This window comes from Saccopteryx bilineata, chromosome 2 (assembly GCF_036850765.1).
Source record: "Saccopteryx bilineata isolate mSacBil1 chromosome 2, mSacBil1_pri_phased_curated, whole genome shotgun sequence".
In the NCBI taxonomy this organism is placed as follows: Eukaryota; Metazoa; Chordata; class Mammalia; order Chiroptera; family Emballonuridae; genus Saccopteryx; species Saccopteryx bilineata.
The window spans coordinates 268,349,801-268,365,554 of NC_089491.1; the positions used below are offsets into that span (position 1 = coordinate 268,349,801).

At 55.2% G+C, this 15,754-nt stretch overlaps 1 protein-coding gene across 2 annotated transcripts in view; it reads left to right on the forward strand.

Annotated features, from left to right (window-relative positions):
* Positions 1–14,585, forward strand: part of RBM19 (RNA binding motif protein 19) — a 129,142-nt gene extending 114,557 nt beyond the window's left edge. The window contains exon 25 of one of the 2 annotated variants that reach the window (XM_066260500.1): positions 12,593–14,585. The gene's annotated coding sequence lies outside the window, so the exon portion shown is untranslated. Of the gene's footprint in view, positions 1–4,459; positions 5,193–12,592 lie in introns of those variants that run through there. The other variant, XM_066260501.1, reaches the window with a different exon arrangement.
* Positions 14,586–15,754: the final 1,169 nt, after the last annotated feature.

Consider the following 15,754-nt stretch of genomic DNA (forward strand, 5'->3'; position numbering starts at 1 on the left):
TCTCTGCCACGCGGGCTTGGGGAGGGGTTGGGGGCAGGCAGTCCCACCCTCTGCTGGTCCGGAGCCTGGGACCCTGGGCTGCAGACGCCCGCTCTGTGCCAGTGTGGGAGGCCCGGGCCCGGCCACCTTAGGAAGTCCGTGGCGGGGGGTCTGGGAGCAGCTGAAACCACTGGGCCTCCCTGCCAGCCTGACTCCGTGCTGCTCTCACATGAGTTCTCCCACTCGCTCCTCTGACAGCGTCCCATCCTGCTGGCAGGGAGGTCGGGGTACAGACAGGCCCAGGGGTGAAGGCAGCTCCTTGGAGTTAGGGTTCCCGCTCCAGTCAGAAGCCCAGCTCAGTTACCTGACCTCCCCGGGCCCAGCCTCCTTCTCGCTGCCTGGCCCCGCTCATAGGGCTCAGGTGAGAAAGGGAAGGCTGGGGTGGTTTGTGAAAGACCCCAGGCCCAGTGCAAGCTTCGATCCTCTCCCCCCCCCCCCCCCAGGGTTACTGAGCTGGATCCCACCTGCATCCACTCACAGCTTGGAGCTTGGCCTGTGTCCCACGCCATCCTCATCACTTAGGACTGCAAGCCCTGGTTTGCTCACCAGGGGTTGTCCCCTGCCCTGCTGACCTCGGGGCTGGGGGACCTCTGAGCTGCTCGTGACGCCCCGAGCTCTGAGCCCAGACACCATTCTCGCTGGTTGAGCCCAGCTGTGTCCCTACTACTGGCTTCCCCCTGCTCACAGGCTAGGGGCCCTGTGACATGCATCCAGGTCCCCAGTCCTGGCAAGCAGTATTCCAAGGCTTATCCCAGACTTGGGATATCCGCTGCACACACCTTCTCCAGGCTGGAGATTCCGCCTCCCCTACTGGGTGGGCCTGTGCCCCGCACACACCTGGAGGCGGGATAGTGGAGACTAAGAGCTACAGCCCGTGTGACTGGGCCCGAGTATCGGCCTAGCTGTCCCCAGCTCTGTAACCTTGGACCGCTGTGGTCCCTTCTGACCCTCAGCATCTTTTTCTATAAAATGGTGCTGATATTATACTTACCTCAGAGATGGTGCTTGGACTAAATCAGTCTATCGGTGCCCATCAGCACTCTTGTTCTGAATTCGGGGCCTGTGGGTGGGGCTCCAACTGAGAGTCCAAGAACCTTGTATCTTTATGTGTAAAATTTGGTCTCTTGAGGTGTGTAGTCTTCGTCCAGCTTTCAGAGTGCCCTGGGCCCCGAGCCATGTTCCACGGCCCTGCTGCTCTGTGAGGCTGGGCATCTGCCCGGGTCCCTATGGGCAGGCTTTCCTCATCGGTCCTGTCATCACTGGGGACTAACAGGACAGGCTGAAGACATAACCCCAGAGTGGCTGGTCCCTGCTTTACAGCAGGGTGTCCTATGGACACCAAATGACCACAGCGTTCTGAGTGCGGGTTGTGTGGTGGGGCTGATGCCACCCCTCCCCAGGCTAGACCCTCGGGTGACCAGGCTCCCAGGCCACAGCGTTCTCAGTATGACGTGGCTGGGGTCCACCCCATTTCTTTCCACTGCACTGTGTCAGGGCGTGTAGGTTCTTCTGGTGAGACACACAGCTTTAGAAGTTTCTGGCTGTTTCAAGCAGCTGTTGTTTTCCAAGGGGGCAGGGACAGGGCCAGGATTGCCGAGACACCAGGTCAGATTCCACTGCCCTAGGTGCTGTGACCAAAGGGAAGGGGGGGCTGGGTGTGGGCGAGGAGCTGGGTGTGGCCGCTACAATTTTTATTGTGACCATTGTCACGGTCATTGTCGTTGTGGAACAAAGTCAGGGATAGCCAGCGAGGTGACAGCACAGTAGGCTCGGTGATTTGTGATTTCTGGGCTGGCCCAGAGGAGGCGCCATCTCGCCCCCTCGGGGAAGAGCAACCTCAGGAAAGCTTTTTAGGAGAAAGGCAGCCATCCCGAGTGTGGAGGGTGACCTGGGGGAACTCCAGGCCACCGTCAGTCACTGTTGTCCCTGAGGCGGTGGGGCATCAGAGAGCTTTCAAGACAGGGGGCTTCATGAGTTTACAGTGATGGTAGGACATCAGTGGTCCCAGCCTGAAGGTCTGGGCCTAGCTGGGAACAGTGCTTCACAGACACCTGGATGGGTGAGGAGGGGCCGGGGCCAGACAGGAGGACAGAGACAAGTGACAGGAGGTGCATTCCACCAGGAGGGGTGGGGAAGGAGATCAGAGGGCCCCGGTTCCAAGAAGGCCTGGGTTGGAATCTCCGCTCCCCTACCCACTGCCTGTGTGACCTGTAGCAAGGGGCTCAGCATCTCCTGCCTTGATTTCCTTGTCTTTAAAATGGGTACAAGAAGAATTCCTGCCTCGCAGAATTTTATTTTGGGATTAACGAAAAGATTATGGATGGAAAGCACTTAGCAGGCTCTTTCATGTCCAGTGAACACTAAATAAATTAAAGAGGAAAGTTGGGGGGGGGGCTGCACCCAGTGAATGCTCAAGGATGTCAGACCCCAACTCGGAGACACAGGACAGCATAGGGAGTCACCGGAAGGGGACATGGTAGAAAGGAGTCCGTGTATCCAGGAAGGCGGCCCAGAGAGGGTGCCCACTGTCCCCCAGCCCCCAGGCAGGCTGAGCAGGCACAGCACTAACCCGGTGCGTCCTTGCACAAACCAGGGCCCGGCCCCAGGTGCGCCAGTGGTTGCCGAGCTGCACGGTTGGGAAAGAAGCCAACCCTTCCCCACAGTGTTGCCATGTTTATTCCTAATCCGTTCCAGCCTGGGGTCACTCAGGTGGGATGCCATCGCAGCTATAGTCTAAAAGCCAGGCTCGGGCCATTCCACCAACTTACACAGTTTAAAAAAAGGTCCTCGTTAGCACCCCACTGGCAAAGGCCCACAGCTGTGGGGTGATACCTGGGTACGCAGGGAGGCCTGCCTCTTCCCTCCTGGGAGACACAGCTGGCATCCTCCAGCCGGCTTGCATGGTGCAGGGGCTGGAGTGAAGGATCAGGAGACCACAGGGAGCCCAGGACCCAGCAGAAGCACCTTGACTCTGGGAGGGCTCCAGGCACCTTGTGGCCTCTCAGAAAGGCGAGGTGGAAAGGGCACAGACCAGAGGCAGAGGCTGGCAGACCGGGTAATGCTCACCTCATTCATTCATTCATTCATTCATTCATTTATCCATCCATCCAACCATTCATCCTTCCATCCATCAAACACTTAGTAGATGGCCCTGTGTCCAAGGTGCCATGTTGGGCGCCCAGGATTCAAGGTTAAAAACACTGGATCCACATGCTGGTCTGTCTCCTGGACTTGGAAATGCACACTCCAGGCAGAAAATTTCCGGCAGCCCCTGCCCGCGTGTTTTTCCCCCTTCCCTTTTACCGCCTCCTTGGGCCTTTTTGTCTTTTGCGGCCAGGCCAGCCCTCGCAGCGCCTGTCTGTGCTCTGCGGCGTCGAGGAAGGGATTAGTGCGAGCTGAGCATGCAGGCTTTGGTGAACAGAGCCGAGTTTGGTTTCAACATCTAATTCAATTTGTTCTGCCGAGATTGAAATATGAAATGGTTGCCAGTCAAACGTTCAAAGGACTGCGAGCGCCTGCTGAAATTTAAATTTTAATGAGAATGACTTTAACCCTTTGGTACACCTTGTAGAAACGGAGCACGCTCTTCCAGTCTGGGAGGTGCCTCTCGGGCTCCCTCCTCTGCCTGCCTCTGTTTTGCTGAGCTTTGCTCAGCAAAATAATAGTCAGGTTTATGTTTTCAGCAGTATCAGTACTCAAAGATTAAGGGAATACTCAGTAATAATTTGTTCTCCGGTGTTGCCCCAGCCATTGAAACAGACACCTCCCCAGAGGTGACTTTTGCAAGCCCAGTCCAGACTCGGCCCGGCCCCTGTTAGATGCCCTCGGAACACCTGTACTGCCACAGCCGTGAAGGTTTGGTCTGTGTTGTGCTTTCACATCTGAACAGCAAACACCAGGAGAACAGGGACATGCAGCCTCCCCCTGCCTGGCGGGGAGGAGGTGTTTGGCACTACTGGTGAAGGAATGGAGGCTCAGAGAGGCAGGTGGCATTCCCCCAGAAGACACCACACAAAGGGCTGGCAGCAGGACTGGCACCTAGCGCCGCGTAGCAGGAAGCCTGAGTTCCTATCCCCCAGCTGTCCTGTCCCTGGGGCAGCACAGGATGCAGGGGCTGGCCCTGTGCCCATGGTTATTTAATATCATCACATGCCGTCGCTCCCTGGGTGAGTGTTACGACTCAGCATGGTGTCACCCTGGCATCCTCAGGCTCCAGGGTGGAGAGCGAGGGTGGTGGGGCGGCCCCGAGACTCCCTCTAGAACATTCGGCTCCCAAGGGCTGAGCCTGTGGCCTCATCCTCGGGGACTCAACCTTGGTGCGTGCATCCAGCAGACGTTTGCAGAGCCTGCCATGTGCCAGGCCAGCCCTGGGCACTGGGCGTTACCTCCTCTGGGGTCACTGAGGCTTCTTTCTCCACAGGGCGCCCAGAGGGGCTGACGGAAGCTCCCTGAGGAGGTGGCATGTGAGCAGAGCTGGACCAGAGGCACAGTGGGAAATCATCTGTTTTAAGACCCCAAAAAGGCAGGGTGGGGAAATCAGTCCTGTGTAGGCCAGGGAATCTGAGCTCGGCCTTCATAGGTTTGCAGTTCATTTTGAAGCCACTTCTAGATGGTTCCAAACTCTTTTGGCCACAGAACCCCCTTTTCTAAACAAAGGTCTCATGCAGAACCCAACACAGACAACGGGGAAAGCAGAACTGCTGTGCTCGCTGCCAGGGTCCACGGCCCAGCCCCCGCAGGCCCGTCCTCCCCTCAGCCCTGAGCGCTTTGGGAACCACTGGTGTCAGCGTGCCTCCCGGAGCGTGGGCAGCAGGCCTCTCCGCTGCACAGATTTTATGCAGCCGCACACTTTTTTTAAATTTTTGAGATATTGTCATGTATATGTTACAAATACAGATGCACAGCTAACTCAGCCAAGCTATGATTTCTCCAAGCTCTTGAGGAGGTACCATATATGTATATATACTGCTCAGAAAAATTAGGGGATATCTCAAAATGAATATGAAGCGATAAAGTATCCCACAATTTTTATGAGCCATATAGTAAATTGGTATAAAGAAAATTATAAGCACCTAAATATAACAAGTGATAAAAAAGGTATCTAAAGCAGGGGTTGGCCAACTTCAGCCGGACGGCTAAATCCAGCTGCTGGCTGTTTGTATAAATAAAGTTTTATTAGCACACAGACACACCCATCGGTTTGCATCTCATTCAAGGCTGCCCGCCTGCTGCAGCTGCAGAGTTGAGCAGTTGCAGCAGAGGCTTATGGCCTACAAAGCCTGAACTATTTACCAACTGGCCCTTCACGCCACCTTTGCCACAGGATCTAAAGCAAGCCCCTCTGCTTTGACATCTCAGAAATCAGACCAGAGAGGGCGAGCGGCTTCTACAAGGTCACATTGTAGCAAAACTCTCAGTTCCATGCACTCCATGCTCCTGGCTCCCCGGGCCAGAATCCCCACTCTGCCTCCTACCAGCCACGTGACCTTGAGCCAGCATCCTTGACCTCTCTGAGAGCCTCACTGGAGGTGTGAGGATTAAATGAGGATGCTGTCAGCACTCTACCAGTGCTCACTGTTGTTACCCTGTCCTTCAACGTCCAGGAGTGTCCCTTATTCCCATGGGAGGCCCTCGTCATCACCCGCCACCCAGGAGGCCACAGGGTGCCAGCCCCAGCCCCAAGCTCAGGGCCTTGTGGCTCAGCGGCAGAACTGAATGCACCCTGCAGTGCAATTAGAGCATTGCCAGAAGCCAGGGCTGCGTCCCCTCCAGCTCCCTTAATACACCCATGTCCCTTAATTGCAGCTTTCATGCCAACGGCCCATGGGGGCTGCAGCGCCCCATCCCTGGGTGCAGGCCAGTAGCAAGTATTTTCTGTTGTACAGATTTGCGGGTGGCAGCTGCTCCTGCCCTCCCTGCTCCCGGTCCCCAAAAAGATCCCAGGTGATAATGCCGCCACCTCTGTGTGTCACCCTGCCATTTGCAGAATGCTCACAGTCACCAGCTCAGCTGAGTCACAAGGCAGAGACTGTCACCCTCACCACACAGGTGAGAAAACAGGCTGGAAAGGTGAAATGAGCTCCAAAGCTAATTCCAGGAAGGTGTCGGGGGAGGGCAGGGCCCCTTTCCTATGGGCGTCGCTACCAGCCATGGGCACACCACCACACTCAAGGGAGGAAGCTCAATAATGGTGGGCCACATAGGACATCGCCAGAGATGCTGGTCTTGGTCACGGTTCTCAAACTGTCCCCCAAAGGAGCGGGGATGGGGTTGAGTGGGTTGGGTCGAGCCCTTACTCCCCTGTCCCCTTCTGTATTCTCATGGGTTCGGTCCTCCAGTTCACACAGTATAAGCACCTCACTGCAACAGTTGTGAGCCACAGATATTTTCTGGCCCTCAAAATGCAAGCCAGCCTCTTCATCTAGAGAATGGGCTGCTCCAGATCCAGGGACCGCTGGCTGTGCTGGCCCTGCAGACACTGTTTCGGTGACTGTATGTTTTTGCTCTTGACGTCTGTCGTGTGGCAGTTGGAAGATGAGCAGGCCCGCGGTCTGAGGGATGCTGCACAGTGGTGGGGACACAGCTCCCTCCGAACTGCCCTGTCACCTTCGAGGTCAACTCGTCATAAGGCCCAGGACAGCTCCCCTGCTGCCTGGACGGTCTCACATGGCGTCTGTCCACTACCCTGTGGCCCAGTCACGTGGTGAACCCTGTCTTAGGGAGGGACTGGGAGGTGGTCTTTCTCCCAGGAGCCCATCTGCCCCGCTAAAGCATGGGGGTCCTTATGCCACGGAGGCAGTCAGGCCGCTGTTGGGGGTCTTCTTGGGTCCTTTTCTAGGTCAGTTTGTGTCCGGTTTCTACATTTCGAGCCGAATTAGAACTTAACCCCACATGAGCGTCATTCAAAGGCCCCACATACGATACTTCCAGGGATTCTTGTCTTGTTTTGTTTTCTGGAGAAAAGGGAACCCAGCTCTCCAAGTGAGTTGGGGGTGGAGGGAGCGCAGTCCATGTATCTTATTCTCGACTCAACTATTTGCTGCGTCTGGTCAGCTTCTGGAGCAAAAGCCAGTGGACCCACAAGATGGTACTTTCAGAAATCCCAGCTCTCAGGGGTGAGAGGTTAGGCTCTGCCCTTAGCCCAGAAGCACAGGTTTTGAGAATCACGTAGCCTAGATTGTGCTGTCCAGGTTTGAATCTCTGCACCTGCTTCCTCTGAACACAGAGATGAGACCGACCCTCCTGGGGTGGGTTACAGGCCCTGGGAAGTGAGTGCTGAGAGACAGCCCAGGGCCCAGTCTGAGCCTCACTGAACGCTGCCCAGTGGTGAGCTGGGGGTGCAGTCCAAGGCCCCCACGGAGCTCTGCCCCAAACACCAGCAACAGGACTGTCACCCACCCAGACTGGAGAGCCCTGCTGGCACCTCCCGGCCCCGAGCACTACTGGGGACAGCCAGGTGCTGCTCCCAAGGAGCTGTGTGTCCCCGTGTGGGGGCTGCCGCTGCCTGTCGGCTACTCAGGTCACCACAGCCTCCTTGCCGAGGTAGGGAGTCACGTGGCAGCCGAGCGAGGTTTCAGATGTATCCACTCATGAATATCAATCAGGCCTGGTAATTCACAGTAAGTGGGATCCAGATTGACTAATAAGCAAGGCTTTCACCCCAAACTAGGCCCAGGGACAGCTAGTGGCGGCGGGCAGGTGTGGGCACAGTGTGACCAGAATTGGAAAAGCCAGCAGCCGAGCTGCAGGCGGCAGGGTGGACATGAGGGCCACCAGACAGCCCAGGGGGCAGGGGTCCCTCCACCACAGGCAGCGGTCAGTGCCCTGGGAGTCTGAGACCCCTGTAGGTTTCTCTCCTCTCCAGCTTAGAGCCCCTCTGCGCTCCCCTGACCACCATCGGGGGGTTCCCCAGGCAGACCCTCATTACCAACCAAGGAGGCTCTAGGGCGGAGCCCAGAACCGTGTGAGCGCTGCCCATGGTGCCGCGCGCTCTTCCTCCCTGAGTCAGGGTATCTGCGTGACGGACAGCGGGGTGGGAACAAGCTTATGAACTCTGTGACCTTGGGGCCAGGTTGCCTGGCTTTTCTGTGCCTCGGCCTCCTCTTCCATAAAATAAGGGTGACAGGAACACCTGCCTCGAAGGATTCTCTGAGCAGGCCCAGGGGCCCCACTGCTGTGGTAGTTGCCTAAACTCCAGCATTGAACGTGGACTGTCTCCACGCCACTCTGACCAAGGACAGCTGAGAGGAGCATGCCGGTGGGCCCCCTTCAGCTATGCCCAGGCACGCCAAAAGGATTTGTGAGGAACAAACTGCCTGTGTGCCTCTTGCAACTAACTTGAGTGTGGGTTGTGTCTTTCCTCCGGTGGCAGTTGGTCTCAGCACTGATAAGGAGAATTCTCACAACTGTCTTAAGAGTAGTGTCGAGGAGGCTGCCAGCCCTGCTGTTACGCATGAGTGTCTCACTGTGCAGGGAAGTAGAGTCGGGGACAGACTAGAGCTCGGGCTCTACAGGGACCCTGCCCGTCAGAGCTCACAGGCTGGTGGGGAGCGGACGAGGATGCTCAGGTGGGGGTGCACCCTGGGAGCCCAGGGGAGACTCCTGGTTCTGATGGGGCGTGTGTCTGTGGCAGGACAGGGAAGCTGTGGACACATGGCTGTGTGGTCATCTGTAGCTTAGCCTACAGGAGTCTGCAGGGCCAGCACAAGCTGCCACCTCCGCTGGTCCAGACAGCAGCCAGGGCATGTGTTGTGTCCCAGGCATGCTACCCACCCGTAAGGCCGGGGGCCGGCATCCTACAGTTCCCATTGGATTTGGGCAGACGGTAAAGGCACTGTGGAGCCAGAAAATGGTGGGCCATTCCATTTATTAAAGTCTTATAATGGCAGACAAGCAAGCAGGCAGGGAAGACCGCTTCCCTTTCTCCCTCCGGACTCACCGGCCCCCACAAGCAAAACAGCACTCCCCAGCAAACAAGCCGGGTCAAAGTCAGGGTTCCCAAGCCCCTCGACACTCTTTCTCCTCTCTCTCTCTCTCTCTCTCTCTCTCTCTCTCTTTCCACTTTCCAGCAAAACAGGCTGGATAAACCCCTTCTCCAGCAAACAATCGCCCCTCCCAATCCTCAGTGTGCACCTGCCCCCCTGAGGGCAAGCACCAGCCCTTCCCAGACTACACACAGGGCAATACAGGTGGCAAACTTAAACACATTTGTTTACCCAGCACCACCACATTGACACTTTTTTCTTGTACAGGACAACAAACAAGCAGTTTAAAAGCCACAGCCTTTGTGACCCAGGGAGTTGAGGAAATCATCTGCCTGCATCACAGACAAGCCTGTGACCCTCCCCCCCTCCCTCATGACATACCTAGGTAATGTCAGGCAGAGAGAGCAGGCAACCGTGGTTGCAAACCGCGGCTTGCGAGCCACATGCGGCTCTTTGGACCCTTGAGTGTGGCTCTTCCACAAAATACCACGTATGGGCGCTACCTCGATAAGGAATGTACCTACCTATATCATTTAAGTTTAAAAAATTTGGTTCTCAAAAGAAATTTCAACCATTGTACTGTTCATATTTGGCTCTGTTGACTGATGAGTTTGCCGACCACTGGGCTAGATCAAGTAGAAGGGACTATTGATGCTACTGATGTCGCTGGGTCCTTGTGAGGACGAACTGAGGTGAAGCTGGCCAGGCACTTCCTTCAGCGCGGTGCCAGGCGTGTAGTAAGTGCTCAGTAAACAGCAGTCATTGTGGTGGCAATCACCTTTGTTCTTTGCATGACTCTCCACAGTCCCATTGATTCTTCAGCAGATGCCGGGTCAGCTCCAAATTCCCCAGCCTGAACTGCAAAGGCAGGCAATATTCATGGGGGGCCTTGGGGAACAGACAAGCCAACTTGCAGCTGCTGCTCATTTTTATTTGCATCTCAAGTGGGTGCCGAGCGGGTGCCTGCCTCCCTTCTCCGGCCCGGCTGGTGGGCTCCCGGTCCCCTCTGGTGGTGCGAGTTGGCCATCAGAGCTCGGGCAGCCCAGCCCACTGCCTGCCTCCCAGGAGACACTGGGTAGTTTCTCATTTTCCCCTTGAGCAGTTTCACAGCCCAGTTAAACCTGCGGCGGCGGAGGCTCACTGGGAGGGACGGGAGACCCAGGCCCGGGGCGGGTGAGGGAATGAATACACCCAGTGCTGGGCGCTGCCCACCCCACCCCCAACAACAACGTGAAATGGCCAGGAAGAGCTCCGGGAGAAAGTGATTTACAGATAGCAGCCCTGTCGTTGTACCCCGACCCTGGGCCCAGCTGGAGTATTCACCAACTACATAAAGATTTCCAGCCCATGGATTCCGCTTTGCAGCAAACTGTACAAAGAGACCCTGTCTTAGCTCCTTATCTTTTAAAGCAGAGGCTTGCCCCCTAGTCCTGGGAGAGGTTCATCTCCCTAAAGCGTGGTGCAGCACAGGATTCTTCTGATCGGGATACTCCAGTGGCCAGCCTAAGGCGGGTCACGTCCCCTTTATCAGGACTGTGTTAGTTAGAAGTGCTTCTACCGAGGACCTCCCCTGAGCCAGGTTCTTATGAACCATGCCTGTCGGTCTGAGTGGGTCTCCTGTGCCCATTTTCCAGGTGCAGCAACTGAGGCTCAGAGACATGCAGCGGCTTGGCAGGGGTCACGCATCTCGGACACAGCAGAGTCCGGCTTCAGGGCCCCAGGGTCAGCCTGAAATCAAAGCCAGTGCACTTTTCCAGAAAATACCCTGACAGTGGGAGCAGTGAGGGAAAGAAAGGCCCCTCTGCACCCATCATCTTGGAAACCAAACCGTCTCCGGCCTGGGCCCCCGGCTGTGCCAGGTAGCAGAGCGCTGACAGCGCCCCTTTATTGGGGCTCCCTCGTCCCTCCGCAGCTCATTCTCAGTGTGAGCCGCTGGAATGAGGTCCTCTCACCAGGGTCGGCCAGGCCCACAGGCCGGGCCAGACGCCACACGTGGGTGTCTCCAGGTGCCCTCTCTCCCCGTCAGGACTCTGGGAGCAGATCTGACCTGGGGCCATCTAGACAGGGTTGCACAAGTCCAGCTTTGTGGCACCCCAAACCGTGGGAGGCTGCAGGGGTCCCCAGCCCACCAGATTCTAGCCTGCCTTTGTCCTCCAGTCTCCAGCCTCCTGGTAGTTCTCAAAGTGCAGCCCTCGGGCTCTTGCCTCGTGGGCTCCTCGTCTCTTCGGGTGTCCCTTCAGACACGGCCTCATCAGGAAGGCCTCCTTCCAGCCTGTTCAAAGTCAGCTCTCATTTTCTTCTTAGCAGCTGCCACCTTCTGATATTTCCTGTTTGTTTGTTTATTGTTTCTTCCCCCTCCTCTCCTCCCCCAATTAGAATGTTCCGTGAGGGCAGGTGCGTTATTGTGGTGGCTGCCGCGTCCTGAGTCCAGAACAGTATCTGGGACAAAATGTATAGACAAGGAGCCCAGGAAGCTGTTAGGTAGTTAGAGAGCAGGTTCTCCCTCCTACGGTTCAAACAGCCCTGCAAAGTGAGGTTTATCCCCACTTCACAGATGAGGAGACTGAGGCCCGGACTGGGTGCCGAGGCCATGAAATCCGCCCCCTACACAAACGCCCCGTTTCGCCCTTCAGTGGCGGCTGGCCGCAGGAAACTTGCTCCTCCACCAAGGAGGGACGTCGGCTCCGGGCAAGCCATTGCTTTCCTAAAAGAATCCAATCAGGAAGTGGGAAACGTGCGTTTGCCTGCGCAGCACGGAGCCCCAGGCGAGGCCCAGCCACTGTCCGTGCCTGAGTGGAGGGGCTGGGGTCTTGGGGTTTGCTGGCAGACGGCGGGCTGAAGTCTGCACCTAGACTTAGTTAGAATTCAGCCGTTAGATCGCCCCCTTCTCTCTGATGGCTGCGAGTGATTGACACTTACAAATTACCCAGCCGAAAGTGTCGAGTCTTTGACCCCTGAGTAACATCTTTGGCAAGCCTGAGATTTGCCAGCATTTTGTCATCTAATTACTACAAATCCCTTGAAAATTCACTGGCTGGTGAATTTTTAATGCGGGGCAATTTCAATGTGATGCATTGCCCAGATGGGTTCTTGCGTTTCTCCTCTCCCTCTCCCTCTCTCTCTCTTTCTCTCTCTTTTCCTCTTCTTTCTCTCTCCATCTTTCTTTGCTTAACTTTCATCCTCTCTTTAACTTTGGAAATGAGCTGGTAGCAGGAGCCCCCACCCTGAGCATCTGGGTGGAGCGGTTGGAGGGTGCTGGGTTCTTTGCATCTGAGTCTTCCGTGCTCTGTTCTCTGGAGATATGTACAGAGATGGTCAACAGGAAAATATCTCACTCCTGCCTCCCAGACAGCCTGCGGGGCCGGCCTGCCTGCTCCCCCTGGACTCCCCCTACCTAGCACAACAGACCGGGCAGCACCGATAAAACACCCTTCTTTCCAAATGCACCTAGCGAGTGGTGGCTCTCCCTGGGCAAGTGGGCTGGTGACTGTCTGCAAGGTTGGTTACTTTCACACGAAATGTCAGGCAAAGTGCATGTTTCACTGCATTATTTTTACCTTGTCCTTCAGGTGATTGGATAATGGTGCTCACCTGGACTGGGGAGAGATGGCCACCTTTTGCGGAACAGAGAAGAGACAGTACCTTCAGCTCCGTGCGCCTGGACAGCCTCCTGCCCCTTCAGACCCCGAGGGGGCATCCAGACCTTCTCCGTTCGTCCGAGCCCCACACGGACCTGCCTGTGCTGCACAATGAACCTGGAGCTTCAGTCCACCAGCAGCCACGGGGCTACAAGTCCTACTCCAAATCAGGAGTGAAATGTGGCCAGGGGACGAGGAGTCTGGCTCCTGTTCGTCCCTCCCTGCGTGGTTCTTAAATACTCATTTTTATCCCCCTCACCTTTGATATGTACATCGGGTTCTTAGTTCTAAATACAAAACAAGGTGCCTTTTAAGCTTCATCCCCACAACAGCCCTCTGTGGGGACGCTCTCCCCGGTGACAACGCAGAGGGAGAAAAGCTCGGTCACAGCCGCGTTCACGCTGGTGACCTCCGCCAGTCCTCCCCACCCGCTCCCTTCCCCCTATTCACAGAAACGTGGTTTTGCTTTTCAGCCCTGTTCCTGGTTACATGTGTACACGGCTGATAAAATATTCCACTTCACCCCTTCTCCCCGTGGGACCCACCGTCTTACGGGAAAAGGGTTTGTATGACAGCGACCGCAAAGCCTGCATGTCGCCTGGAAACCATGTGGGGGGGGGCAGGCGTCTCTCTCGGCTCCTCTTTATTCAGATTCCCTCTTTGGTTCTGATAACAGCATCGCTGGAGAGAAAGGGCCTGCGTCTCCTCTGTGGGCTCCAGTCAAGGCCCAGATAGTTGCCCTCTCGTCCTTGAGAAGGGAGATGCCATCAAGGTGCCCAGTGTTTGCTGCCTGGCAGCACCAACCTCCCGTGAACTTCACCTGGGGTCACCCAACAGGCAGAGGAGGCAGTGAGTGATGAATGCTGGAGCCCACCGTCCCTGGACACTCTCAGAAGTTGGGGCCAGAGCAGAATGTGGTGGGGAGAGGTCCCAAAGGGGCCAGCTGGCTGACGGATAGAATCTAGCCATTGGAGAAGGGGCCTGGCCATTGCGCATGGAGTGGGGGTGTCACGACTGCTTGAAGTTGTCCAGGAGGAAAGGAGCAAAACGATGGCCTGGGGTTCAGCCCGGAGGACTCTGGAAGTGAAGGAGATACCACCTTTGAAGATGGTGATTCCTGCTTCTCTCTCCACCCACTTGGTTCTCTTATTCACGTGTAACTGATGTTCTTCGAATCCAGAATATTCCAGAGGCACCAGGGGGCAGAGGCAGGCGTCCTCAAGCTTCTTGTTAACCTCCTTTTACACAGAGCAACAGCTGGCTTTGCTCTGAGCTCACAGGGACTTGGCACTCAGCATTCTGAATGCCGCCCCCCGTTGACCCCTCCGAAGGACCTCGACTCAGGAGACAGGTGTTTGCAGAGCTCCGCGGTGGGCTGGTGGTGTGGCTGGGTGCTGAGGGGCAGACCACAGACCCTGGGCTGAGAGAAGAGCTTCCAATAGGGTGTAGAGTTAATAATGCAGGAATGTATCGAATAAGCTTCACGTGGGAGGTGCAGCATCAGAAGAAGGTGGAGCTCAGTCAGGAAGGCAACAGGCACTTAATAGCACCCACTAGGTGCTGGGCACCAGGGTGGCAAAGGTGAGAGACGCGCCTGGCCTGGGAGAGTCCAAGCTTAGTAGACATGACATTTGCACGGAGATGACCTTTCAGAAGGAAGGCATCAAGGTGAGAGGTTGCCAGGGCAAAGAAGGGACAATCACAGTGGCCTTGATGGGCGAGCAGCCACGTGAAGAAAGGTGCACACACACACTCTATGTGAAGCTCCGCCCAGCCCCTCCGTTCCGTGGACCGATTAGCATGAACTAGCAACGCTTGGGCCCATGTGGAGAGAACTGCATTAAAATAGAACTGTGAATGATTAATTCTGTTATCTGTCCTCAGCCGTGCTGTCTCCAGCCTCGTGGTCCCCAAGACTGGAGAACGCAGCAAAAATGCTGGTGGGAAATAGGATTGTGTCTTTATTATTTTTTATATTAATTTTAATGGGGTGACATTAATCTATCAAGGTACATAGGTTCAGAGAAAACATCTCCAGGTTATTTTGACATTTGATTATGTTGCATATCCACCACCCAAAGTCATATAGTCTTCGTCACCCTCTGATTTTCTTTGTGCCCCTCCTCTCCCCCAGTAACCACCACATTCTTGTCCATGTCTTGTTTATGTCCCACCTATGTATGGAATCATATAGTTCTTAGTTTTTTCTGACTGACTTATTTCACTCAGTATAATGTTATCAAGGTCCATCCATGTTGTAAATGATTCGATGTCATCATTTCATGTCTTTATTTTTATGCCTCAAAATTCCTCAAATTTTTTTTCTTCTGATGTTATTTTATTTTGAATCGTGTATGTGCACGCATATGTGGACACGCATTTTTTTCCTAACGAGAATGCTGTTGGAACCATTTAAAGTTCTGGGCTCGCTTGAGCCATAGTCCCCACTTGACAATGTCTGCCAACAGTTCTGAGACTATGGGCGCTTTTTCCCTTCCTCCCTTTCACATATTCGTTCATTAAGTGAATTTTTATTGAGAGCCTGCACTGCGCTTTGCACGGGGACACATGGCTGGAACAGAAAATTTTACCTTCTTACATCTCATGGGGAAAGAGACCATAAACCAGGAACAAACAGATGAATATATAATTTCAAGTAGGGCTAGGGCTAGAGAAAGTGGTGGGGTGGTCCAGGAAGGACACTTAAATCTCCGAGGAAATCTAAGTCAAGACTTGAAGGCTGAAACAGAGCTACCCGTTCATGCCAAAAATGGTGGTGGGCAAGCAGCATCTCGGGCAGAGCGACAAGCAAGTCCAAAGGAAGCAGGAACACATTGTGCTTGAGGACTTCAAGGTGGCCAGGGTTCCCAGAACACAGTGGGTGATATAAAGATAGGACTCGAGATGTTTGGTCACATAGAAGCCCCTGTAGAGGGCTCCCCATACAAACAGGAAAAAACGTAGATGATACAAAAGTGAAGTGTAGGAGGTGGGGTGAAGAGGATGTTGGCAGATGCTGTGGGACAACCAGTTGTTTCTATCTCCTTCACCTGTGCTGCCTTTCGTATGCTTTCTCTGCCCCTCTGGCTTTTA